This window comes from Ambystoma mexicanum, chromosome 2q (assembly GCF_040938575.1).
Source record: "Ambystoma mexicanum isolate Mex_15411 chromosome 2q, UKY_AmexF1_1, whole genome shotgun sequence".
Taxonomy (NCBI): domain Eukaryota; kingdom Metazoa; phylum Chordata; class Amphibia; order Caudata; family Ambystomatidae; genus Ambystoma; species Ambystoma mexicanum.
In genome coordinates, this window is record NC_090924.1 from 404,059,059 (window position 1) to 404,086,559 (window position 27,501).

At 49.6% G+C, this 27,501-nt stretch overlaps 1 long non-coding RNA gene across 3 annotated transcripts in view; it reads left to right on the forward strand.

The window, feature by feature from the left end:
* LOC138569449 (uncharacterized) overlaps window positions 1-27,501 on the forward strand; it is a 144,639-nt gene that overhangs the window by 95,114 nt on the left and 22,024 nt on the right. For 2 of the 3 annotated variants that reach the window (XR_011303242.1, XR_011303241.1), the window contains one exon: window positions 25,003-25,081. The exons of the other annotated variant lie outside the window; for it this stretch is intronic. This is a non-coding gene — a long non-coding RNA (uncharacterized lncRNA). Of the gene's footprint in view, window positions 1-25,002; window positions 25,082-27,501 lie in introns of those variants that run through there. 3 annotated transcript variants of the gene reach the window in all.

Below are 27,501 nucleotides of genomic sequence, written 5' to 3' on the forward strand. Positions count from 1 at the left end.
CTGTTCTTAATGATATTTCATGTTTTTTTGTAAAGTTTTTTTTCGACCAAATACAATGGGAAAATAAAATGTAAAAAATGTCAAGTGATAAACAAGGTGCAATGTTCTTCATAACAGTTCCGCCTATGCTCAAACATCCACAGGCCAGCAACTCGAAATGGAGGAAGCCATTTGCAATTCGTCCACTAGAATTTCCAACCGGAAAACAACAGAGGTATTAAGGAAGCAGGGTGCATGTGTTTGTCCCTTATCCCCGAACAGATAGAAACAAAGCCACTGTAGACACGGCGGGGGACTCTCCCTCTCCTTATGAGCCTAAAATTAGAATTGTTTGTAAAAACCTGAAAACGACAGCTATTGGCCAGATCTGCTTGTTTCCTTGAGAGCTAAGGGGCTGTGGGAGCAGTGAGACGCTTGGCCTGTAGGAAAGGCAGCGCTGGAAATGGGGAAACGATTCTACTGACAGGGAAAGTGTTTCTCCTTGTACCTTACCCAACAATATACGTATAAATAAAGTCAAAGTTGCCATGCCACTATGCAGCTCCAAAATTGTTGATGAATAAACATGAATAAACATTATTCTGTCCGCTTTTTACCATTGCCACTAAGGTTGGCATACCCATCGAGATCCTAGTTTGACATTTTCTATGCGTTTGACATTCCAAGTAAGCGCCCAGTTCCCAGAAATACAGGACACTACACAGTAGCCTTACATATTATGGTGAGTAAAGGCCCACTGCTTAAACTCTGCTTTTGCAACGGAAACTGAAAAGACAAAAAACAGAACAGAACATAATAGAGAACTATAGGTACCAGAATACAATTGAATGTCAGCCTAAACACATCTCCTAGGTTTTAACATTTTACCATTTAGGTGATAATGGCCCACTGCATTAAGTAATGACTAAGCAAAGTAAGTGAATTACCCAGCTGTTGACAAGCTGGTACAGCCCACAGAGGCGTGCCATTATCGTGATTAGCACCAAGCTGCATCAGGCGAGAGGCTTGCAGGGGGAAAGGTGTGAGGAACTTTCTTCGTGAGAGACCCCGGCAAAGACATCTCGCGTGAAATCGCACGTGCGAAGCACGCTCAGCTCCCGGAGCCCGCCAGACTGAAATGCGGACCGGGATACAGGAGGATGCTCCCCACGCTGCTCTTACAGGACCAGGCCTGCAGCCTGACGTGCATGCAATACAGTCAGGCCTTCCCTTGTCTGACTGTGCTACCTAGGCTGTGTTACTAGTTGAACTCCATGAAGGCATAATCCACTGCTGTGAGCCCAACAACAGTGGTTTCCAGCCAGGTCACGTGAGAGATATTGGGTCTCATTACGATATTCGCGGTAAAAAACAAACCTTACCGGCATGGAGGCAATACCGCGTCCGGTTAGAACTGACGCCGCTAACAGCGGCCGATTACGAGAATGCGTGCACGCGCGTAGCGGCATGCCGGTATCGTCTGTACCGGCATGCCGTTAATGACCCTAAAACCTCTGTTAGCGGCATCATGCAAAGCGCTGACACCTCCTCTGCCTTCGTCCACCCCTAAATAACGGGCACCGGCAATAACAGGTCCAGCAATACCGGGCCCGGCAATACCGGAACCGGAAGTAACGTCATCGCGCCGGAACAGGAAATGCAACGATGGTCATCTTGAAAAACACAATCCATTGCCATCCTACAGACACAGGACCTGGATCCACACACCACCAGCTACATCTCCAGCACAATACCTAAGGCCATCAAAAAAGGTGCCTCCCGTCAGCGAAAGGTGCGCTTCTCGGAGGATGAGTTAAATATGCTCGCAGACAATATGGCCCAGAATGCAGATGTGGTCTTAGCAGCAGACCTCAGGTGACCTGCCCAGATAAAAAAAAAAAGAAATATGGGAGGAAGTGGCCCGAATGGTCAGTGTGGTCGGCACCACCCACCGCACCGTCAAAGATGTAAAAAACGGAGGGATGACCTGCGCCTCTGTGTGCGTAATATCCTATCGGCCAATCAGAGCCTGGGACTGGCTACAGGCTGCATGTCCAACTCCCCAATAAAGCTCACCCGATGGGAGGAAACCTGTGCAAGTACGATTGGCATGGAGGGCATTGAGGCAGTGGGAGACATGGAGCGTGGTGTCCCGTCATTGGCAGATGGAGGTGAGTGTCCACACAAACCACTGGAATCCAAAGCATGGTGATGGGCCACAAATGTGAAAGTGACATAAGCCAATGCATTGGCCATCACACACATGGACACATCCCTGCCTAGATGCTGTCCGCAGCACCGTCACATCAACATGCATGCAGCATGCAAATGCCATACCTGAGACACACCCCACAAGCAGCTAAACGGCATGTGTCACACTGCATGCAGTCCACAACACAACGGCATGTCACACAGCATACACCACCTTACACATGTGAGAACCTGACATATGCCTGAATAACCCCCCCATATAGCAAGAAACCTGTATGTCACAACTCTTAGACAGCAAATCATCACATGTGTACAACTGCAATAATACCAAAGTATGCATAATGCATGTACAACCATCACTGATGCTGCGCCTCTCTTTGTCCCCCACAGGCACAGATTCCGACAGCGATGCTGAGGATACAGCCGCACAGGCCAGGACACCATCCAAAAAGGCCAGGGTCAGGGATGACGGCACAAGGCCATCCACATCTAAGGGCACTGGCAAACAACAGCCACCCAAGGCATTGCCGAGGCACAGGGGCGGCAAAGAATAGCTGCAAAACCCACAGCAGCTATACAGGTGGAATCCACTGATCCTGAGCCAGTGGCAGAGGGGACCTGTCTGCTGCAAACAGCTCCGTGGGGGAGGCAGCTGCCACAGTGCCCCAGAGTGGGGACGAAGCACAGTGCCAGGCTGAGGTATGTCTCCCTGAGGGCGACAACCTGTCCATGGATGTGGTGGGCACACCCAGCGCTAAGCAAATCACCCAGCACACCCCGCAGAGCAGCCCCAATAGCACCCCACTGGAACAGTCCCGAGGAGAGGCATTCAAAGAGGCCTGGAGCCCACCAGAGGTCACACATGCATTTGGCCCCTCAGCAGATGTCCCATCCACCACAACAGGCATCCGGGAAGGAGAGTTGCGCATGGCCCAAATGGAGGGGCGGCAGCAGGAGCTCACAGGCCTCGTGAAGCACTATGTTTCCGATGGTGCCTTGACAAGGCAGGAGGCCCGTGAAAACACTACAGCCATTACAGGGGCCATGGAGTCAAGCACCAGGTGGATTTGCGAGGAGCTGTCAGGGGTGAGGCAGGTCCTGGCCAGGATTGCCCAGGCCTTGGAGGCTCAGCATCCTGCCCCAACAGTGCAGCATGCGGGCACTGCATCATCGTCAAGCTCCACCCAGACGAGCCCCCTGTGTAGGTCTGCACGCAAAACACAGCGCTCTGACATGCAGCCCCCGGAGGCCGACAGAGGCTGCCAGTAGCAGGGGCAGCCTGCATGTGCAGTCTCATTTTGACTCATGTTGCACTGACCATGATTGCACATCATGTGTGGGGGAGTTGTGGGGGGAGGGGGGTGTGTGGGGGAGTTCTGGGGGGAGGGGGTGGGGGAGAGGGTGGTTGGGGGAGTCGTGGGGGAGGGGGAGGGTGGAGGACTATGTGTGTGTGAGGTGGAGGGTAAATGCACATTGTATATATTGCCTGTTCAACACACCTGTTGTGTAGAAAAAACATCACATTACTGGACATTGCTCATTGTGTATTTGTGCTTTATTGGTTTACAGTGCACAGTGTCCATGTACCCCCACACCCAGTACCCAGAGTCCCACATCCATGGCACCCTCTGTATCCATGTGTCTTAGAAATATTGGCCTATCAAAGACTGGCGCACAGCACGTCCCTCATGTGCATCGCCACCTGGCTGATGTGCAACCCCTTCTTCTTCATCATCCTCATCCTCACCTGGTGGTTGTTGGTCAACGTCAGGCGGCAGAGGCATGTTCTGTCGGATGCACATGTTGTGCAACATAGCACAGACCATGATGATCTTGGCCACCTTCTCATACCCTTACAGGAGTGCCCCACCCGACCTGCTGAGGGAGCGGAAACGTGCCTTCAACAGGCCAAAGGTCTGCTCAATCAGCACACGGGTCCGGGTATGGACCTGATTTTAGTCCTCTTTGTGCCTGTTCTGCGGGTTCCAAACAGGGGTGAGGAGCCACGGCTTCAAGGGATAGCCAGCATCACCTGCATGGGAGCAAAATGTGGTATATGTGAGTCAATTCCTACCCTGACACTTGTACTAATCACTATCATGCCTGCAGATATTTGTTGTTCACATGCACATGCCCCTGGATGTCTGCACACATGGTTATTTGACACAAAGTGTGCTGTTCCATGGTCTACAGGTGTGGCTTGCGTCGTCCAGATGATGCAGGGTGTCCACTTCCTTGCTGGTGTTGATGCACTGTGGATGCCTGCCACTGTATTTGCAATCATATAGGTGATCTGGAGTGAAACGCATGTATTTTTACTAGTAGCATTGGCACGTTTCATCATGATTAGTCATTCATCGGTTATTATTCCCATGGTGACATGCAGCGCTACTGTGGTTGTGGGCCAGTGACAATCAGTGAATTCCCTTGGTGGATCGATTTGTGTGCACTCCTGGATGCATGTCCTGTGTTGTGTTTTGTTGCAGTAATGTACATTGTGCATACTCACAGCATGTTGCTGCATTGTGTTACAGAGTGTACGGTCTGATGATGTGCAGTGGACGTGTTGAGGGATGTGAGCTGGTTGAAAGTCTGGCATTTTGGCATTGGTGTGCAGCTTCCAAAATTTCTATGACGTTTAGGTGTCATGTTCAGTCTGGGATGTTTTGGGGGACAGTGTTTTACAGAATTGGAATTGTCCAGTCACCACCCCAATCTCACCCGGGTGGTGTGTGCATCTCTCCCCCCCTCATTACACTGACATGTGCCTGTCATGCAACTTACCAAGCAGCCAGGCACGTCATCCAGCATGTGACTCCATGTAGCGTGGTATCGTGGCGTTCCGCAGGACCATTGAATCATGAGTTGATCCGGGATATCGGCATAACAATGTGTGATGAACTTGCTGGAGTCACATACCATCTGCACATTGACGGAGTGGTTTAGCTTACGATTGTGGTACGCCACCTCCATGGCATGTGGGACCACCAATTCCACATGGGTGCAGTCGAGGGCACCGATACAATTTGGCATGCCTGCCAGTGCATAGAAGCCAATTTTAGTGTCAAAGATCTCCCGGGCAGTCTGTGGTAGGGATATGTAGTTGCTTGCATGCTTCAGGAGGGCATCCAGCACTTGGGTCAGCATGCGTGAAAAAATAGGTTGTGATATGTCATGCATCTGCCCCACTGTGTGCTGGTAGGTGCCTGTGGCCAGGAAGTGAAGCACAGACACTACCTTCAGTAGAGAGGGGATGGCGGTGCGGATTTCAATCAGGCTGACAATGTCGTCGTGTATCATGTCCACAATGGTGGTGATGGTGTCCCGGTCCAGGCAGTACAAGGTGCGGATCTGCACAGGAGTTAGGTTGAAAGGACTGGCTCTGATGCGAGGGATTGGTGGCTGCCTGCATGGTACCACTGGCTACACTGGTGGGACTTGCTGGTCCTGTCTCACCCTCCTTCTCCTCCTGCGTTTCCTCTCTAGTGCCTGTTGTAGTTGTTGCTCATGGAGTAGCAATGCAAGCATGTCCTGCAGCCCCAATATCGCAACTGCAAGTGGGATCATTTTGGTGTGGGAAGGGGTGTGGTGTGAGGGTGTGCTCCTTTTGTGCTGGGCCAGACTCCACTGCCTCCACCTGTGCTGATTGTGATACCTGTGGCTGTTCGGAACACAGCACATTGCTATTAGCGGGTGATCCGCGATGACAGTGTTGCTGGTATCACGGTATCCCTAATTACTGCCTTCGGGATGCCGGTAGGTGCATGTCTGCGTGACTTGTGATGTCCTCCTGTTAGCGGCATCCCGGTATTGCTGGCACGAAGGGCCGCGTACCCGCGCCCTTGCCGGTACAGAGGAGCACAGTCTCAGCGGTGGTGCTAATACCGGATGCCTACTCGTAATGGGCCGTAGCGGTATGCGGTGCCGTTATTCCCTTACCGGCATTGTTTTTCCATTACCCCAAATCTCGTAATGAGGCCCATTGAGTTGCAGCGACTCCACTTATGCTCTGTATGTGTGTACATGCAAACAATGTGCCAACCGGGGCAATAAAGCATGTCACAAAAGAAATCTGTGTCTTGCGTTCCTTCCAGGCCACCACAAAAGGCAATAAGGAAAAACAAAATTAGCAGGGTGCGCAGAAAGTGGCATGCACAGAAGAGGAAGCAGATGGCAGCGATGGTGAACCACGAAAGTAACGATGGAGCCAGATGAGGGAGGACGTGGAGAGTCAGGTGACTGAGAGGTAGAGCGGGGAGAAGGGGTAACTGGGGAAGTCGTGGAAATAATCTTGCTGGGGGATGTGACAGGGAAGGGAGAGAAACCTTGAAAGAGCAGGTGGAAGGAAAAGAGTGTAGAGATGGAGTGCAGGGAACGTGGGCCTACACTAACAAATACAGCCCGCATTCCCAGCATGCTGACTGGAGTATGCAAATTCTATGGGAGCTAATATGATGATATTGGAGTTCGAGGTGGGCCATACTGGCTGGCAACACCCTGCTCCGGAGGCCATTATTTCCATTAGCTCGCTGTTGCCCTGAGCGGGGTGGGATGAGGGAAGTGGGCTAACAAGGTCGAGGGAGAAGAGGAAACCCTGAAAAACAGAGAGCGCAGAGAAGTACTCAAAGAGGGGCACGTGATAGTGATGATAGAATGCATAAGGGGCCTTTTCGGCTGTTGCTTGAAGATTCTGTTAAGACCGATATAAGACGTGGTGAAGAGAGCCAGTGGTTTAGGAAGGCAGACAGCATTGACACGAGGATGTAAGTGGCGAAGGGGTGGGGAGCAGAGGAGGAGGGTAGAACACCTTGGAGTGAGAGCAATGCCATCAAGGAAGAAGGAATGCCGGGACTGCAATGTTACATGGGTAAATAAAATGTGCATACCCTGATGCCGATTGGTGCATTCTACGGTTGCTAATGTACTTTAAAGACTAATAGACAAACTACAAAAGTGATACAGTGTCATGCTTATAGTCATTGTTCAACTCTGGCATGCAGCTTTTTGTTCATGATGTGAAAAACATTTGAAGTCTACACATTAGCAAACCCTTTTTGAGTCACAAAAGCAGGCATCCTGGAAATAAACTCAGCAGCTGCGCTGTTGCTTTTAGGCGCAGATGCATGATCACAGTTGTTTTCACCTAAACATTAGCACTATTCGGAGGGCTGCTGTTCATTCAGACTGTTAAAAGTGTTTACCAGTTCCGCATGAAATGCTTGGGTGCAGCGTCCCAAAGATAAAAGATATGTAAGAGTTAAGGGAGCTGCGATGCCCCCCATGAAATGAAGCCCTGTACCATTATTATTACAGCAGCCGCACACAGCTCTCCCCTGCTTGTCTGGGGAGGAGAGATGGAGTGGTAAATTTGGCGTTATATGGCTTGCATGGAATTGCGCTCCCTGGAACAGTGCTGTAGCACAGCAATTTTTAGTTAAGTCCCATGCCAGAAACTTAAGCTCCTATTCCTTTACTGCAGAAGGGAAGATTCTGTGGAATGGAGATGGCTATCTGAGGTTCAAAGAGAAATCCTGTTTAAGCAGACCTCTCTCTATTTGCCAAAATATGTCTCTCTAGTTGCCAAAATATGTCAGAAGAACCATGTGCAATCATCCTTAAAGTTAAAGGTCTTAGGCCAGTTATTGTTAGCATTGAATTAAGTTTTCAATACCAAGGTTTAACCATGTACTGACATCAGGACCTACTACACCGAATCCCAAGAAGAGATGTGTTTTGAATATGATCTAAAGATAATAGTGAAGATAAGCCTGACCAATGAAATCAGAAGAATTGGAGAAAGATGGGATTTCTTTGAAGAGGTTTTGTACAATCATATTTGGGGGGGGGGGGGTGGAGGGTGATAAATGTATCTAGGAGTGTTTAAAATTGCTGCAAAAAGTACATAAACTGCCAAATTATATTTTATTGTGGAGACTTGGGTTTGTTTGGTCCTGCAACACCATCTAACCACTACCCAGAGCTTTTGTACAATAAACTTGCTTTATGTACAACTGTGTACTCGCTTCTTAAGTGGTAGGTCTGTCTTGGGTTAAGGTGATTAAAGGTCCACCCCTACACAGGCAAGGGGCGGTGTAATTGTTTTGCAAAAATGTAATGGCAGTGGATTTTCGGTGGCACGACAGGCAGTTCGCTGTGCAGAAATATGAACGGCGGCAGGCTGTATTTTTGGTGGGATCACGTCCCTCTCAAGTGTTGGCCGGTGTGAAGGGCCTTGGGTTTTTCTTTTCATCAGTTTTTGACTATGGTGGCCAGCGGGGGTAAGTTTTGTTAGACCGTAACACTCAGCAGATTGAGGGCATAGAAGTTAATGTATGGAAAAAGGGAGAACAAGGGACTGGTGTGTAGACACATGGAGTGCTGTATGTGCCGTTAGCATGGTAGGATGCACACCCAGGGTGCAGGTGTTGTCTGGGGCAAGGGTGGAACCAGGACAACATCAGGGAAAGGCGGCGGAGTACAGCACACCCCTGCTTATGGTATGTGACTTTATTAACTATGCAAAACAAGGGTGCATTCTTGTGTATCACATTTTACAGTAATAGTCTTTTGGAGACCAAATATCCGTAGACAATCTCAACAAAGGTAGACATTCTAAACATCATGTTCATGTATTTAGGGTAGTTATCTGAAACTTCACATGCAATCTCTGACCCGCCTCAGACCACTTTGCATAGGGGCATAGATACAAGAACAAAGACTGAGTTTAAGCAGATTAGGTTGATACAGTCTGTAAGGAATTCAAACATCTGCACAATGGGTGTGCACTCGCGTGGGTTTTTTTAATCTTTTTTTAAATTAAATGGAATGATGGCAGATGAATCCCAGAAAATGTGTGGGGCTAACCCACACACATTTTCCTATGCACACAGCTTGACGTACACATAAGCCTATGTGCTCTGGTTGGACACAGCCTACAGGGCAGTCCCCGCTGTCATATTTAGTTGGGATATGAAAGGAGGAGTACACAATGCATCTCCAAGAGGGGGAGGACCAACCTTCCCCCTGCCATGGCGAGCCTAATTAACTAACAAGGGCACCATGGATCCGCCCTATTCTTTTGTTGGGCCGGCAGCTGGTGGCATTGATTCACATACCAATCAGGGGTATTTCCAACAGGCCAACATGGAGCCCGGCTGCAGAGGTTAACACAGGAGGCAGGAAACCCCAACAACCTTTCATATGCAACTGTGTTAACTTGAAGCAAGCTCCCGCCCTCAGTATCGATTGACAGTGAACTGTCATGTCTGGGACTGCGTCTTTACAGTAGTCAACCATGCAGGGGGACCCCATTCATAAAGTATGAGTATGTGGTTTGCAGGAGCAGGAAAGTCTGGCCCCACTGCAGCTTCAAGGGAGACCTGCCGCTTGAATCAGGAACCACAGACAGCTCCATTAACCACAGAGACCCTTTGATCCACAATAGACAGGAAGATGAGTGGGACTTAGTATTACATGTTTTCAACTCTTTTCCTTTTCTGTTGCAAAGCACTCTGGTTATGACCTCACGCATACAGGAGATTGTGGTGAGGACACAGGATTGGTTAATAAAGGTGGGCTTAGCCTACACCAATCCCTGTGGTCCATTTGATTTTAAAAGTGGGCTGAGCCCCTCTTTTGGCAGATCATTTGAAGACTTTGAAAGGAGTGGCAAGTATAACTCTTCATTGGAAGGTACAGTCTGCCTTACATCTTCTGCTCCGCCAGTGAAGGAAGGCCAGGACCTCCAAGAGGGAAGCAAGATCCCTCCCCTAAACATCTCCCAGCAAATAGAGGGAGATACAGAATCCAGAGGACCCTCCAGCATTCCAGAACCGATAACCAGCCAGCACAGAGCATGCCCTGCTAGGCTCTGCAGCAGGCTTCCTATGTGGGAAGTGCCAGAGAGCCTCTGAACCCAAAACCAAGGACAAGACAACTGGCTCCAACATACTCCTCAGCTTTGGGCCATCAGCCTTAAAGGACGACACAAGTTCGGTAAAGAAGCTCGGAGAAGTGCATCGACGAGCATCTACCAATGTCTGCCTTAAAGGACATTTTTGAGCCAGTCGAGTCCCTCGAGCTGCAATCGACTGCTATGCGGACTATGTTACGCTGTAGTCGCTTAAAGCCATCAGAGATGTCTTGACCAGTGCTTCAGAACTGCCGACAAGCACCTAGACAAAGCTTCCTGACCTTGAGGCGCCGGGTAGACCAGTGTTCTGACTTGAGTGTCGTGTAGACCGTTGATACCTCCGTCCCCAAGTGACGCACAGGGGAACCTAAAAGAACCCCGCTGTGCGACCTTTGGAGCCACACGTGGGAGATGTTGTTTCCCGAATCCACGGAACCTCAGGAACACCGATGCTGCTGCAGAAAGAACGGGGTTAAGTACCAGGCAAATACAATAGAATACAAGAATCACAAGGTCTGAATGATCTTACCTATCCAGTGTTTGGAAAACCCAGGAGACCTAGTGAAGGAGGTTCGAGACTCAGATGAGAGGTAGTCCCCAGAACAACAGGGACTGGAGTCACACGTGGGTACAGGACAGCCCACCTTAACCAAGGGCTTGGAGACGTAGCGTGAGCCCTCAAAGGGCAATGGCGTAGTGCAGACAAACAAAGTTCAAAGGGATAATCCGAAGGCAAGTGAGGGACGGGCCGAGGTTCAGCGATGAGTCAACAGTTCCAAGCAAAGGTACAAAGGATAATCCGAAGGAGTCCAAGTGAGTGATCCAAAGTCAAGGTAAACCAGAAGAGCAAAAGTCCAGACGTAGCACCAAACAGAGTCGAAAGACAGCTGAGAAGCGGTGAGTGCTCCGTGCATCAAGCATTATGTACTGTGCGCTTCCGAGTCACGTGACGCCCTCCATCGTCACGTGGAAAACGCCGCTCAGAGTCACGTGAGCGGACGACTGTTCGATGCGGAAGCGTTCTGCCGCCTCTTCTGCTGTGTGCTCTCCATGGCAACTGCCAATGCAGGAAGGGCTGCAACCGGGCACGTACATTGTACCCGCTACAGAGCTTTCGGTCCTGTGGGGCAACCAAATCACGTGAGTCTCGAAACCTGGGGGGAGTAGTGTGGGAAACCGGGGAAGGTGCTGTGGGGGTACAAGCAGTGTTCTGATGTGCAGAGGAGCGTCTAACATAGCCCCCCCCAACAGCCCATGACCCCGTGGGCAGGACGGGTGATCCCGATGGAATCGGGACACCAACCGAGGAGCGTTAACGTCCAGGGCAGTAACCCAAGAACGCTCCTCCGGGCCATAACCCGCCCAGTCCACCAAATACTGGAGCCTACCCCTAAACCAACGGGAACCCAGAATAGCCGAGACTTCAAAGACATCAGGAGATGCCAGGGACACCGGGGCCACCGGGGCACGGAGACGGGAGGAAGCAGGGCAAGGCTTGAGAAGGGAGACATGAAAAACGGGATGGATGCGCCAAGAGCTCGGGAGAACCAGGCGAAAAGCCACAGGATTCACAACCTGGGATATCACATACGGCCCAACAAAGCGAGGCAGAAGTTTCCGACAACCAACCAGGCGAAGGTGACGGGAAGACAACCACACCCGGGAACCCACCGCAAGGGGAGGAGCAGCCAAGCGCTTGCCCTCAGCACGGGACTTCATGGAGGCCTTCGCTTCAGTAAGGTGGACCAAAGTACGAGCATGAACAGCAGACAGATCCCTAAAACAAGCTGTGGCAGCAGGATTCAAAGAGACAGAAGCGTCAGGGACGGGCAAGACCTTGGGGTGTTGGCCATAGAGGGCGTAGAAAGGAGAGAGACCGGTAGCAGAATGAGCCGCGTTGTTGTAGGCGAACTCGGCAAGCCGCAAAACACTCAACCAGGAGGACTGTTGCTCTAAGATAAGGCACCGGAGATACTGCTCCATAGATTGATTCGTCCTTTCAGTCTGCCCATCAGTCTCGGGATGATAGGCCGAGGTGTACCTGGTATCGATGCCAAGCAGCTTAGTCAAAGCTTGCCAAAAAGGAGACGTGAATTGCGACCCTCGATCAGAGATAAGGACAGAAGGGAGCCCAAACAAAGAGAAAACCGATTCGAAAAACAAGTCAGCCAGGACCGGGGCCGAAGGGATCCCCTTACAGGGGACAAAGCAAGCCATTTTGGTGAATGTATCCACCTCCACCCAGATGGTATCAAAACCCCGCACCCTGGGGAGGTCGGTCATGAAATCCATGGTCAAAGTGTGCCAAGGTCTCGGGGGAACCGGTAGCAGAAGCAGCAGGCCAATTGGGCGGCCCCTGCAGTGTTTGGCTTGAGCGCAAACAGAGCAGGAGTTGACATAACATTCCACGTTGCGCTTCATAGAAGGCCACCAGCACCAATGCTTTAGGAGATCCATGGTACGTTCCTGACTGGGATGGGCGTTAAAGGGGGCATCATGAGACCATTCAAGGGCCAGGTTACGGGTGTCGGGCGTGGGGAGAAACAGACGATCATGCACGAAAGGCAAGCCGTCACAACACACCGGATCCCAATCTCGCAGTTGGTCAGAGTGACTGCTCGTCCATGCTCACACAGAATCCAACAATGAGAGAGAGGGAGTACAGAGACAGATCACGTGACTCTTGCCTAGAAGAGTATCAGGGAAGGTTGGCAATGAGACCCCACCCGGAGTGCGTGACAAAGCATCCGCTTTCCCATGAGTAACCCCGGGACGATGGGTGATGTGAAAGTCAAAAGCGAAAAAGAAGAGGTGCCACCGGACCTGTCTGCTGTTGATGCACTTCAGGGAGGCCAAGTCTTGCAAGTTCTGGTGATCGGAATAGACAGTGATCGGGTGCCTGGCCCCCAGGAGATGATGGCGCCAGACACGAAAGGCGTCCATGACAGCCAGAAGTTCCTTCTCCGTCACAGTATAATGGGTCTCAGTACTGGAAAACTTGCGGGAGTGGTATGCCACCGGGTGCAACTTGCCCGTGGTCGGACAGGTCTGGGACAAAACCGTACCGAGGGCGAAGGAAGAGGCGTCTGCCTCAACTATGAATGGGAGTTCGGGATTGGGGTGCTGAAGGATTGGTGCGGTGGTGAAAGCGGTCTTCAGAGCCTCGAAGGCTTCCTGATGTTCCTTCCGCCACTGATAGTGTACCTGAGGGCTAGTCAGAGCCGTGAGTGGGGCCACAATGGTGGAAAAGGATGAAATAAAGCGCCTGTAGAAGTTGGCGAAACCCAAAAAGGCCTGCAAGGCCTTGAGCGTCTGAGGTATCGGCCATTCTAGGACCGCCCTCACCTTGGATTCGTTCATGGACAGGGCCCCAGGGGTGATGTGGAAACCCAGAAACTCAACAGACGTCTTATGGAACTGACATTTCTCGGGTTTGGCAAACAGCGAATGTTTCCTTAGATGGGATAAGACCTCCCGGACATGCTGCACGTGGTCATCTAGATCTCGCGAAAAGATCAGGATGTCATCCAGATAAACAACCATGCACACGTCCAGAATGTCCCTGAATATGTCATTCATAAAACGCTGGAATGTGGCCGGGGCGCGCATAAGCCAAAGGGCATGACTAGGTATTCGTACAACCTGTAACGGGTGCAAAAAGCAGTTTTCCACTCATCGCCCTCGCGGACGCGCACTAGATTGTATGCGCCCCGAAGGTCCATCTTGGTAAAAACGGAGGCATGGGATAAGCGGTCCAGGAGGGGGGTGATCAAAGGGATTGGATACCTGTCCTTTTTAGTGATGGCATTAAGGCGCCGGTAATCCATGCAAGGGCGTAGATCCCCCTCTTTCATGGGAACGAAGAAAATAGGGCTTGCAGCTGGTGAAGTAGAGGGACGGATGTGGCCTACTCGTAAGGCGTTCTGGACATACTGCTTCAGAGCATGTTCTTCCGAGGGGGACAGAGAATAGATCCTACCCGAAGGAACGGCAGAACCCGGGATTAGTTCAATCGGGCAGTCATATGGTCGGTGTGGGGGAAGCACCTCGGAAGAACCGCGATCGAACACTGATTCGAATGCCTTGTACTCAGGGGGAATTCCGCTAACCACCCCTCCAACAGTATGGGAATCCACAACCACCGTCATTCAATGTGAGATGAGCGAGAGCTCCCAGGGCCCGTGATGGAGTATCTGCTTCCTGATGGGCTGGGAGGCAATAGTTCTGGCAGATATCTGACTCAAAGAGGACCGTGCCTGTTTGCCAATTAATGAGAGGATTGTGCTCACGCAACCAGGGTATTCCTAATATGATACCGAACTGGGGTGTGGTAATCAGGTCAAAACTTAGCGTCTCTGTATGAATGTCTTGTATAGTCAATAAGAGGGGGGCAGTTTGATGCCTAACGGGACCAGAGACTAGAGCAGTGCCGTCTACAGCCTGGACAGGTTCGGGTCAGGTTTTCACCACTAAAGGTAGATTGAGAGAATGGGCTAAAGCAATGTCTACGTAGTTCCCTGTGGCACCAGAGTCAATGATGATCGTGACTGCGTGGGAGATACCCGCAGAGGGACAAAGAGTGGCCTGTACAAAGATGGGCTGGACACGAGCAAAAGCAGGAGAGGCACCCGGAGATGAGGACTGGAAGCTCAACCTGGTCTCCGGTTCTAGGGTCGAGCTGTCCGAAAAACCTGGGACTTCTTGGGACATCGGGGGCATTCCTTAACATAGTGTCCCGTGATGCCACAATAAAAGCATGCATTATCCACCCTCCTACGTTCTCTCTCGGATGTCGTGATGGGACTACGTAACCCTCCCACTTGCATGGGTTCCTCAGTGCTGGAGGCGGGAGTATTGACCGTTGTAGGGTGGGAGAAGCCCAACTCAGCCCTGCACTCTGTGCGACGTGCATCTACCTGCAGGGCAAGATCCACTAGTTCTTGATACTGAGTGGGCACGGAGGGGACCAGTGATAAGGCATCTTCATTGGATTACTCAACCCTCTATAGAAGACTACCGCCCGCTTGCTTTCTGGCCATGATGTCTCGGCTACCAATTGGTTGAAGCGGGTGATGTAGTCTATCAAGGCCCCTCTACCCTGGGTTAGTGCCAACAGCTCCAGATCCCTGGATTGTGCCTTGTAACGGGTGTCGAAGACTCGGGACATCTCAGTAACTAGCAGGTCAATATCATAGAGAACCGGACTATTGTTCTCCAGAAAAGGGTTAGCCCAAGCGGCAGCTGTTCCGGCCAGGTGAGACAGGGTAAAGGCCGCTTTAGCAGTGGAGTTGGGGAAGGCCAGAGGTCTGCACAGGAAGTGCAACTTGCACTGATTGATGAAGGTCCTGAACTTCTTGGGGTCGCCTTGGTAACGTTCAGGAGCAGCCAGGGGAGAAGGGGCTGGAAGGACCGCCGGGGTTGGGGCTGGGGTACTTGCCACTGGAGGAGGCGTGGCTGGGGTGGCAGCATCCCCGAATTCAGAGTCTGCAGGGAGGGAGTGCTGGACACTCTGTATGGAATCTAATCTTTGGTGAATCACGGTGTTTGCAGCGGCCATATCCGCCCTTAATATTGTAATTGCCTGTACTAAAGCAGCTATGGGTTCTTCCGTGGACCCCTGCATTGTTCAACACGACTATACGGCTTCTCAGTCTGTTCTGACTTGAGTGTTGTGTAGACCGTTGATACCTCCGTCCCCAAGTGACGCACAGGGGAACCTAAAAGAACCCCGCTGTGCAACCTTTGGAGCCACAGGTGGGAGATGTTGCTTCCCGGATCCACGGAACCTCAGGAACACTGATGCTGCTGCAGAAAGAACGGGGTTAAGTACCAAGCAAATACAATAGAATACAAGAATCACAAGGTCTGAATGATCTTACCTATCCGGTGTTTGGAAAACCCAGGAGACCTAGTGAAGGAGGTTCAAGACTCAGATGAGAGGTAGTCCCCAGAACAACGGGGACCGGAGTCACACGTGGGTACAGGACAGCCCACCTTAACCAAGGGCTTGGAGACGTAGCGTGAGCCCTCAAGGGGCAATGGCGTAGTGCAGACAAACAAAGTTCAAAGGGATGATCCAAAGGCAAGTGAGGGACGGGCCGAGGTTCAGCAATGAGTCAACAGTTCCAAGCAAAGGTACAAAGGATAATCCGAAGGAGTCCAAGTGAGTGATCCAAAGTCAAGGTAAACCAGAAGAGCAAAAGTCCAGACGTAGCACCAAACAGAGTCGAAAGACAGCTGAGAAGCGGTGAGTGCTCCGTGCATCAAGCGTTATGTACTGTGTGCTTCCGAGTCACGTGACGCCCTCCATCGTCACGTGGAAAACGCCGCTCTGAGTCACGTGAGCGGACGACTGTTCGATGCGGAAGCGTTCTGCCGCCCCTTCTGCTGTGTGCTCTCCATGGCAACTGCCAATGCAGGAAGGGCTGCAACCAGGCACGTACATTGTACCCGGTACAGAGCTTTCGGTCCTGTGGGGCAACCAAATCATGTGAGTCTCGAAACCTGGGGGGAGTAGTGTGGGAAACCGGGGAAGGTGTTGTGGGGATACTAGCAGTGTTCTGATGTGCAGAGGAGCGTCTAACAACCAGCCTGTAGCCATCCGTCCAGCTTCATTTGCCGAACTGTTTTCCGCCTGATCCCCGTAGCTGTCTTCCGTCTTGAACTCTGTCACAGAAGCTGCAAAGTGCCCTTAAACCATCTCAACCCTGTTGAGGACTAAGTACACCTACAAGCACAAGGTAGATTGTGGTTCTGTCCCCCTGGTCCTCCTTTGATAGCCCCTAGAGGCATTTTAAGAGCCATTGCTCCCTTTGTGCTGAAGCCAAGTATCCTTGAACTGTTGCGATTATTTACTATACCGACCACCCTCATGTCAGTATCCAGAGTACATCCCATTTCCTTCTTGAAACTGTCTGTCCTCTGTATTCCTTTACAGGGTGGGCTGTATTTCGTAGTGTTGCTCTAACTGGCTGTTGTGATAATGATAAAGTAGATATTTTTATAAAACCTTGACTGGACAGTCCCTTTTATCATTGGGTAATAATTGTATTTTCGCTGTGTTGCAACTAACCAACGATCCACGACCTGTCGGAGATAAGCCCGCCGTTCCGTCCAAGTTACCGAAATTTGACAAGGAGGTTTATAAGTGCTTGTTTTTCCAATCTGTTTCGATCCCTTCTGGTGTACTAGAAGTCTGGGGCTGATTGATGGTTTAGAAACCGATATTCACATCTGTTGATTTATCACACAGTCATTGCCAGAGAAGCCGTCCGATAGTCTCCTCCCAAGTACACATCCATTGTATAGCGTGTCTCAGAGTTGCAGCACTTGCTGTTAGGTTGCGGTTGGTTGGATGACGATTGGAGTCCTGGGTGCCATTGGCATGGTGGGATGCACACCCGGTGTGGGTGTTGTCTGAAGCACACCCACAATTGCTGCCATTTGCCGTCTGGACACATGGAGTGCTGTATGTGCCACTGGCATGGTGGAATGCATACCTGGTGCGGGTGTTGTCTGGGGCACCGCCGCATTTGCTGCCATTTTCAGGCGTGACTAGAGTATTTTTAGAGCTGCCAACCCGCACAGTGCAGTTCACAATAAAAGACTGCCCAGGAGCAGCTTTGGTGCATTTGCAGTAGTGAGGTGGGTTGCCGTTTGTTATATTTGAGTGTGGTGTATTGTATCCATCATCACAGTAACGCCCTAACAGTGTCGATAAGTGGGGGAGTGTGTGGCATTGTGCGCACGCCCTGCACCATAAGACAGGGCACGCATGCGAGGCAGTGATGTCATGTGACCCAAGTCCAGGGATGTCCACGCTGCACGCCAATAAAACAGTTACATGTTAGACACCATTAAGAAGTGTTGTGTTGTTATTGTCAGCACGCCTGATACTGCGTGCCCCAGGTAAATGCAGACCTGACATAGGTGACGAGCAGAGGAAACCCATGCCAGCACTGCCACCGGCACCTACCGGGAGAGCACGCATCAGTGCTGATGCGCCCCGATCATCAGAGCTGAGACCGCAATGCAAGTCACAGGCCTGCCGTGCTCTGGGGGGGGCAGAGACTCTCCAGCAGAAGAGGACGAGCGCTCCCCACCGCGCTGGCCAAGTTCTCAGAAGTGACACCTCACAGCCCAGCGCAACGCAGCCCAGAGCAGTTACTGCTGACCCTCCCCAGACAGGAGTTTGAGGAAGGGACTCCAGCCAGACTCTCAATCCAAGAGGTGCAAAAATTGCACACAAACCACACCCCACTGGGTACCCCTGCAGAGGACACCACCTTACTGGACCATGTTGAGTGGCGTCCGCCCTGACACCCAACTAGTGGACCGACCTCAGGTACACACGCAGGACCACTGGCCCATCCGCCTCAATACTGTCCTGACCACACACCACGTGGTAAGCGCCTGGCACCCACGCCATTTCCGCACGATGAGCGCCCCCGCGCAGGACCAGGAACCTGTCAGACCGGCCGCATAGGGTATGGACTTGTTCCCGCTGCCATCCCTGCTGCCACTTGACACGATGGACACTACACACCTGGGTCCTAGATGGTCCCAGTGGATGAAAGAATTTGATGCTTACCTCAAAGCCGTGGGCCCGCATGAGGACAAGCACATCATAGGACTGCTCACCCTCACAGCATGCCCAGAAGTGCGGGACATTGTTTTCGAATGACCCAAAGTCATCGAATGCACCTTCCCAGACCTCGGGCGCATACTAGGTGACCACTTCGCCATCCAAAAGAACGTGGATCACGAACGACACGTATTCCATACACCACTCAACTGCCAGGTGAGAGCATGGACAAGTTTGTTGCACGCCTCAGATCTAAAGTGAAGCACTGCGAATTTCACCTCTACAACAAAGAAGAAGCCATTAAGTCCCGAGTCATTGCGGGCTGTGAATCAACCCCACTCAAGAGGAAGCTACTACAGACACCTCACAGCTTAGCAGAGATCCTCATGCTGGTGAGGACCACCTCAGCACTGGACCACCAGATATCATCCATGAGCAAAATCCAGATATCCACCAGTGAGTACCATAAAAGAAGAATCAGTGAACAAACTCTCAACACCGTCCACCCCGAAACAAGAGTTGAAGAGCGAAAAGCAACTGTGTTTCTGATGTGGCTACGATCTCCCACATGAAGGGTTGTGCCCAGCCATTTGCCAGATATGCTCATCTTGCAGGGATGAGGACCACTTTCGACAAAAATGTGCCGCAACACCAGGACTTCAAGACCATACAGTCAGACCAACAATCACACAGATGCAAGTCACCGTTGCGACACTCATGAGATGACAAAAACAGATACTCTGAGAGGAGATCCAACCGAGAAAGACGCAACACCAGGGCGAAGCACTCTCCCTCTACCGACACCCACAGGAAAGGAAGGCATAGAGTTCACCACCTGTGCACAACCACACCTTCAACAAGTGAGTTAGAGTCCCAGTCAAGCACAGAACATAGGCGAAGGGGTTACCTATATGCCCTGGGAAACCCTGTAACCTTGGAACAGAGCCCCACACTACCCATCAATATACAAGGACAAACATTCAACTTCCTTATCGACTCAGGAGCAACCGTCAACGTGATGCCTGAATGTGAATATCGCAAGCTAACACAGACCCCAAGACTCAAACAAGCCCAGGCGGACATCTATGCCTATGGGGCCAAATGACCGCTCCCATGCCTAGGGTCCTTCACGTCATCCTGTGAACATAAGGACAAACGAGACCGCATCCTCATCCACGTCCTTGCCACCAAAGCATCTTGCGGATGCATACTAAGCTTCAGACTGGCGATCCTGATAGGGGTCATCCACATCCTGTACCGGGTAATGGCCAATAAATATGTATCATCGACCGTCAGAGTGGAAAATAGCTTCCCGAACCTCTTCAAAGGAATCGTAAAACTAAGAGGCCGCCAGATTCATCTACACATAGACAAAACAGTGAAACCTGTTGCGCAACACTACCGAGGGATATCCTTCACCATCCAACATGAAGTTGAAAAAGAACGTATGCCCTCATCGAGGCAGACATAATTGAACCAACATCCGGTCCCACCCCCTGGGTCTCGCCAGCCTTGCCCATGCCAAAAAAGGGCCCAGCGAGTCACATACAGCTTTGTGTGGATATGTGCACACCAATCCCTGCTTATCACTGATATGATACACGTGCTAAACTGAGCCGAGGTCTTCTCCAGGTTAAACCTGAACAAGAGGTACCAGATCCAACTGGACAAAAACTCCAGGTACATTACAACCTTCAAGACACATATAGGTCCCTTTCATTACAAACGATTAAACTTTGGTATATCATTGGCCGCCAAGATATTCCAGGAAGTGATCCGGAAAATTATGTCACATACCACACTGTATAAACGACAGCAATGACATCCTCATCTTTGGAAAGTCACAGGAAGATCACAACAAAACACTCGTGAAAATATGCAAAGCCCTCAGCGACGCAAACCCGACGCTCAACAAAGAGATGTGCGCATTTAACAAAACAACACTCAAATTCTTTGGCCATAGCTTCTCTGAGAAAGGCATTCAACTAGATTCGGACAAAATGTGTGCACTGACAGAAGCTCCTCGTCCAACTAACATCGCACACGTGAGGTCCTTCCTAGGACTAACAAGCTACTGTACAAGGTACCTTATGAACTTTGCCACCACCAGCAGCCCAATGTGGTCGCTGACCAAGAAGGGCCACCCATTCTCATGGGAAACTATGCACTAACAAGCATTCAAGAAAATCAAAAAAGACATTGCCGTTGCTGTCTGTATGTCGTACTTCGACCCCAACCTACACACAGAAGTGACAGTAGATGCAAGCCCCATAGGGCTAGGCGCTATTTTAGCACAACATTCAAGCAGTGAACACACGTGTAGAAGAATCGTGTCCTCTGCTAGCAAGAGTCATGGAGGCTGAACAACGATACTGGCAGGCAGAGAAAGAAGCACTTTCAGTACTATGGGCCTGTGAGCACTTTCATATGTTCTTGTATGGCAAGCCATTTATTGTCATCACGGCCCACCAAGCCCTCATCACCATATATGGAAAGCCGTCATCACAAATGCCTCCCAGAATTGCAAGATGGGGGCTCTGCTTGCAAGAATACTGTTTCGACATCCTCCACAAGCAGGGGAAAGATGTGAACCTCGCGGATTTCGTATCCCGTCACACTCTGGCAGACACACACTCCCTGAGGGACAGGGCCGACGGATATGTCAACTATGTTGTCCACCACACCATACCACAGGCAATTCCCATGGAAGAACTGACATGGTGCACCAAGGAGGACGTGACCCTAGACATTGTGACCTCCATCATCCAGAACGTCAGGTGGGAAGCTACGGAAGCACCACTGCCAAACAACCAAGCAATAGACACAACCCGCTTCAGAACACTGGCCCAGTCAAAAGAATAAATATCCATGCCACCTTCTGGTTTGATCCTCAAAGGGGATAGGGTGGTACTGCCATCTCCTCTACACGAGAGAGCAGTAGACATTGCACATGACAGCCACAGGGAAATAGTGTCCACCATTCACCTGCAATTACTTCAAGACCTTCACCAAATACATGGGTTTCCGGCACAGAAATGTTACCCCATTGTGGCCCCAAGCGAATGGGACTGTAGAGCGATTTATGACTAAAGTCAAGAGGGCGGTGAGGAGATCCAACATCACCCATATGCCAGTGGCGCAGTCCTTGTACCAGCTCTTAAAAGACTACCGAAACACAACATAAGACTCCACCGGGGCCTGCCCGGCAGAATTAATGTTTGGCCGCCTTGTGCACTCCCAAATACCTCACGAGGCCCGAATGACTAAACCCAACCCTGAAGGACCGTGAAGCAGAGGAAAGACCAAGAAGCGAAGGACAAGATGAAAGAATACGTGGGTCGCAGACGCCAGGTCTGCTAGAGTGACCTCAAGGTGGGAGACTGCGCATCGTGAGGCAGGTGGCCCATTACAAAGGGATGCCACCATTTTACCCTCTCCCACCGATCATCACCATCATGAATGGATCCATGGTCACTGCTGAAAGATCAAACAAACAAGCGACGAGAAACCCATCCTTCTTCAGAAGGACACACAGCGTTTACCCAGAGGTGGACACCAATGAGAGTGACGAGGACTTACGTATCCGAGAAGAATAGGGACACACGGGGGATGAGGAATAGTTGGGTGCAGAGATTCCCGCCGCCCCTGGAGAGGGCCAAGATGAAGCACTGGCTCATCCACAACCTGAAAACAGACCTCATTGCACCATCCAACGCCCAAGAAGATGGATCGAGGAGATGGGGTAGGACTAGATTATATTAGGGGGAGATGTAGCATCAGGCGTGCGCCCTGCGCCATAAGACAGGGGCACGCATGCGAGGCAGTGAGGTCATGTGACCTGAGTCCAAGGATGCGCGCCCCATGCACCAATAAAACAGTTACTTGTTAGACACCCTTAAGAAGTGTTGTGTCGTTATTGCCGGCGCGCCTGATACAGCACGCCCCAGGTCAATGCATTGGCGCACATTTGAAAGTGCAGCGGGGGTGCCTCCAATGAAGGCCAGTAAGGGGGCGGTGGCATAACAGAAGGTGAAATTATGAAGCAGGATTTTGATAAAAAGGATGGCTCATAGCACGGAATGGTTGTTGCAATTTGTTATTATGCAAATATTTAAGAAAGCATCCTACAAGAAAGAGTATGTTTTGTGTAAAGGGGGAAAGGGTGCGCGCATTCTACAAGAAGGAATAAGGTTTTTGTTTTTAAAAGGGGGAAACGGGGCACAAACTCTCCAAGAAAGAATTATGCTTTGGTTTTGAAATGGTTTTGAAACGGTGGGCGACAGGTGGGACCTTGTATTTGTCATTTCACACAAAAAAGGATTGTCGGATCACACTCGCAGCTAACTCAGTATTGTGGGATGAACAGGGCGGTGTATGTTGCCACAGCCCCGCCCCCATCACCCCTCCTATTAACCATTACCGAAAAGATTACCTAAATGAAAGAATGATGCTCCTGGGCGCTGACGGTGACGTGCGTCTTAAAGAATAATGCTCCTGCGCGCTGACGGTGACGTGCGTCCACTTAAATGTATTACAAATGATTGCCATGAGCAAAGCATTATATTAATGCAAGCAATATGCTCCTGGGCACCTATTAGAGGTATTAGATGGTTGGCCCGTAGAACAGTTTTTGGAATGGAGAGGGTACGATGGTACTGTGTGCAAACTTGCAATTACTCTATTAACATGTTATGTCTATGTACTATTGTGTAACAGGTGAAGCAGAAAGGTATACATATCTAGAAATGAAGGCACAAAGCACCTTTCACCCACAGGTTAACCACACCCTCATTCACATGTTCAAACTTAAAATGACCAAAGATCTGAGCCGACTGATACGACTCAGTATACAAAAGTAACACCAGGAGACACCAGTTGAAACTCATTAAGGAATTAGCTGATGATTCTACTCTCGCTTTTTTCTGAATATTAGCATGTGCTTGGCAACGCAGTGTAAGGACTCTGTTATCCAGTCAATAAGTGACGTTCAAATCAATGAACACCACAGACCTAACTGTTGAATTACCTGCACATAGACTGGCTTGATCTCATCCTCTAGACAGAGGCTATGGGATTTGGCCAATTAATTGATGGCCTCATAACCTGTTAGGGGCAGTAACTCATGAACATGTGACGGATGGAGCACCGTTTAGTACATGAGGCTCCTTGTTTACCCTCACAAACATTAACCTGGTATGACATGAGGAAAGCATAACCAAATGGTGTGTTACTTCTGAGTTTAACAATTCGAAACTGCCTATCTGAAAGGATATCCAAACTAGCAAACAATAACATACCATATTAGTCATTAACATATACTTACATTTTATTACTCACATGTAGTGAAAAGTCTCAATAAAAACAATCATAAAAAATGATCATATCACATAAAACAATTACAAAAGTAAAAAAGCAACACAAGTATATCTGTATAAGTGGGTCCCAATGGTACGATTTTTCTAAGGTCAATACAGTGTCAACAATTCACACTCAGATCCTTAAGCCACAGAAGAATCTGGCTGTTTCATATTCTTTGATGTATTCAATAGGTTCCCAACTTGCACAAGTTTCTGTCCCTTAGACACACAGAGTGTAGGACATTATTCAGGGGTAGAAAATGTCTTGCGTCGATTGTATTCAAAAAAGCTTCTAACATTGAATACATCAAAGAATATGAAACAGCCAGATTCTCCTGTGGCTTAAGGATCTGAGTGTGAATTGTTGACACTGTATTGACCTTAGAAAAATCGTAACATTAGCACCCACTTATACAGATATACTTGTGTTGCTTTTTTACTTTTGTAATTGTTTTATGTGATATGATCATTTTTCATGATTGCTTTTATTGAGAATTTTCACTACATGTGAGTAATAAAATGTAAGTATATGTTAATGAAATAATATGGTATGTTATTGTTTGCTAGTTAGGATATCTTTTCATATAGGCACTTTTGAATTGTTAAACTTCTTTTTGTATAATATAAGTACTTCTCCATGGAGTAAGAAGTTGTGAAACCCCCACTGTGGATCAAGCCGTTTTGAGAATAGTGTTACTTCTGAGAACAGCCTTTACAAACTGAATTTGGGTGTTTCCTTTGTGAACAGTTTGAACATGTGTTTAATTATTTTATATTTTGTTCCCCTGCACTAGAGAGGAATAAGACCGTTTTTTTCTGCTTTTCCTTTTTTTCCTTTTTGATATTTTGAAGTGTTTAAATTTGTATTCATGAATTCCTGTATTGCTATGATCTGATTTACAAGATTTATGTACCAGTCATGAAATTTGACATTACTTCTATTTTTGTTTTCTTTTTAGTGAAGCATGATTAAGATGCCCCTGATGAAGAGTGAATAACTCGAAACGCGTTGGGCAATTTGTGAATAAAATGTATTTGTCATGAACTTCAGCCTGATATAGTTAATGTGCATGCATTGTTTATCTTTAAGAATTGAGAGATCTGATATACAAACAGACTTTAGTGTGACAAAGCCCACTAGTGATGTAAGTGGCTCTCTTTATAGGAACCACTTGCCACTGACTCCCAACTGTTTGCCTGTATTAGGCTTTAGGATAGTGTGTAGGGGAGGTAAGTTCCCTAATTGGGAACTTTCTTTCTGGTTATGTCTATGTACTATCACAGGTGACAAGAGCTAGCTGAAGGAACTGAGTTGCCTACTTCAGATTTGACCACTGCATAGGTTTTTGGTAAGGTATTAGACACTCCCACAAGAAGAGAGATTTTGGCATCACTTCACGGGCAGTTGGGTGTCAAATGGCATGCGATGTGGACAGAGGGAGAGATATTGCCCCGAGCGCTGGCTACTGGGTACTGTGTACTGTCATGGGGAGATGCAAGGGTTGGTCTGTACTTTGAAATTGCCTTACGAGTGACTTGGTACTTTGGGAAGAGAACACATTTCACTTCTGTCATTGTAGGTCGCTATACTGGGATGTTGAGCCAAGGGTCACCAGACATGTTCTCTAGTAGCGAGAGCAGCTCCAGCGGCAGGAGTGGGTGGGATAATGATGAAGAGGCCGAGCTCTGGCTGCTCTTCCAAAAGAAGGTCCAAAGTAGAGGAGCAGGTTGGGCAAGAAAGGTTTTGGTCAACGAAGGTGAAGTGTCAACACAAAAAGGGGTTGCTCCTGCCCAGGTTGGCACCACCATCATGATAGAGACCCCCCAGCAACAGAGAGGCAAGCACATACACTGGCGAAAAGAAAAAGGGCTGCTCGACAAGCAAGGGGTAATGCCATTGTTGCAAAAGGTCATGGACCTGGTGGCTGAGATGGGCAAGGGGGCATTGTTGGCCAAGGTTGATATTGCGTCTGCATTTCGGCTCCTGCCTGTGCACCCGGTTAGCTTTCACCTACTGGGTTTTCAGTGGGAGGACCAGTATGATATGCCCATGGGCTTCTAGGTGTCTTACTCATTCTTTGAGGCTTTCAGCTCATTTTTGGAGTGGGCAGCCTGTACAGAATAGCAGAGAGGGGGGATCTTTTACTACCTTGATGATTTTCTGTTTGTGGGGAGAAGGAGATCTGGAGACTGTGCAGGTGCTTTGGTTTCCTTCCAGAGTTTGATGTGCAGAATGAGGATCCCGCTGGCACCTGAGAAGACACAGGGTCCGGCGGAAGAGATCATGTTCCTGGGCATTGAAATAGACACGGTCAGGGGGGCCTGCAGGTTTCCCGCTGACAACAGGCAACTGACAATGTTTCTAAGAAATGATCTGGGGGAAGAGCTCTGTCTTCGGGTGGGGCCTCCCTCTGGAACAGCCTCCCTGCAACTCTAAAACTTGAAGAGACCCACCTCCGATTCCGGAAGCACCTCAAGACCTTCCTCTTTGCTTCTGCCTTCTCTCCTCCCCTGTTGATCTGTTCTGAATCAGCATTATGCACCTGTCCCCCTCTGTCTTCAGGGCCCAGGTACCTGCTCACCCTGCCACCCACCTGCACTGCCTCTGGGCAATTCCTTGCACTGGGGTCTGTATCTGTAACCCTACAATCCCCCTCTTTTTCTCTTCTTTTTCTGCACTTATTCAGACACAACCTGTCTGTTGCCTTATTCCCAGCACGTGCCACTTGCTGGCTGCACTACCGCTGTTCGTTAACTTTGTTATTTATTTATTTATTTATTTCATGTTTTTATTTACTTATTTTTATTTTTGCTCAGCACTTTCCACCTCTCCCCCTTGCACTTACCCCTTTTTCCCTCCCATGCACTTGCGTGTTCTCAATGTCACTGGGCCTAGTAAGATTGTTGTTTTTGTTCTCCCTTGTTCCCCTCCATTGCCTCGTCACGCTCTGAAACACTTGTGTTCGAGCGCGTTAGAAATAAAATATCAATATCAATATCAGAAGGCAATGGGACTGCTGGCAGAGATTGATAATAACCTGGTTAAGGACAGGACTATGCTTGAGAAGGTGCCGCAATTGCTGGGCAAGTAGAATTTTGCCTCAAGGGTTATCCCTGCGGGCAGAGTATTTTCTAGGAAGTTGGTGAGGTCATCGGCAGCGGTCACGCAGAATCATCATCACGTCAAGCTCAGTTCAGCCCAAAAGAGGATCTGCGCATGTGGCGGACATTCCTAGTAGGGTTTAACGATGGGATAAGGTTGTGGAGGGCCCCTTGGGCGGCCGGCAGAGAGCTCCAAATACACTTGGATGCATCAGGAAGGGATGGATTTGGGGTCATCCTAGGTCGGAAATGGTGTGCACAGAACACAGAAGTGGCCAACATAATGGCAGAAAGAAGGAAGGACCAAGGATATAATGGCTCTAGAGATCTTCCCGATTGTGGTATCTCTCTTGCTG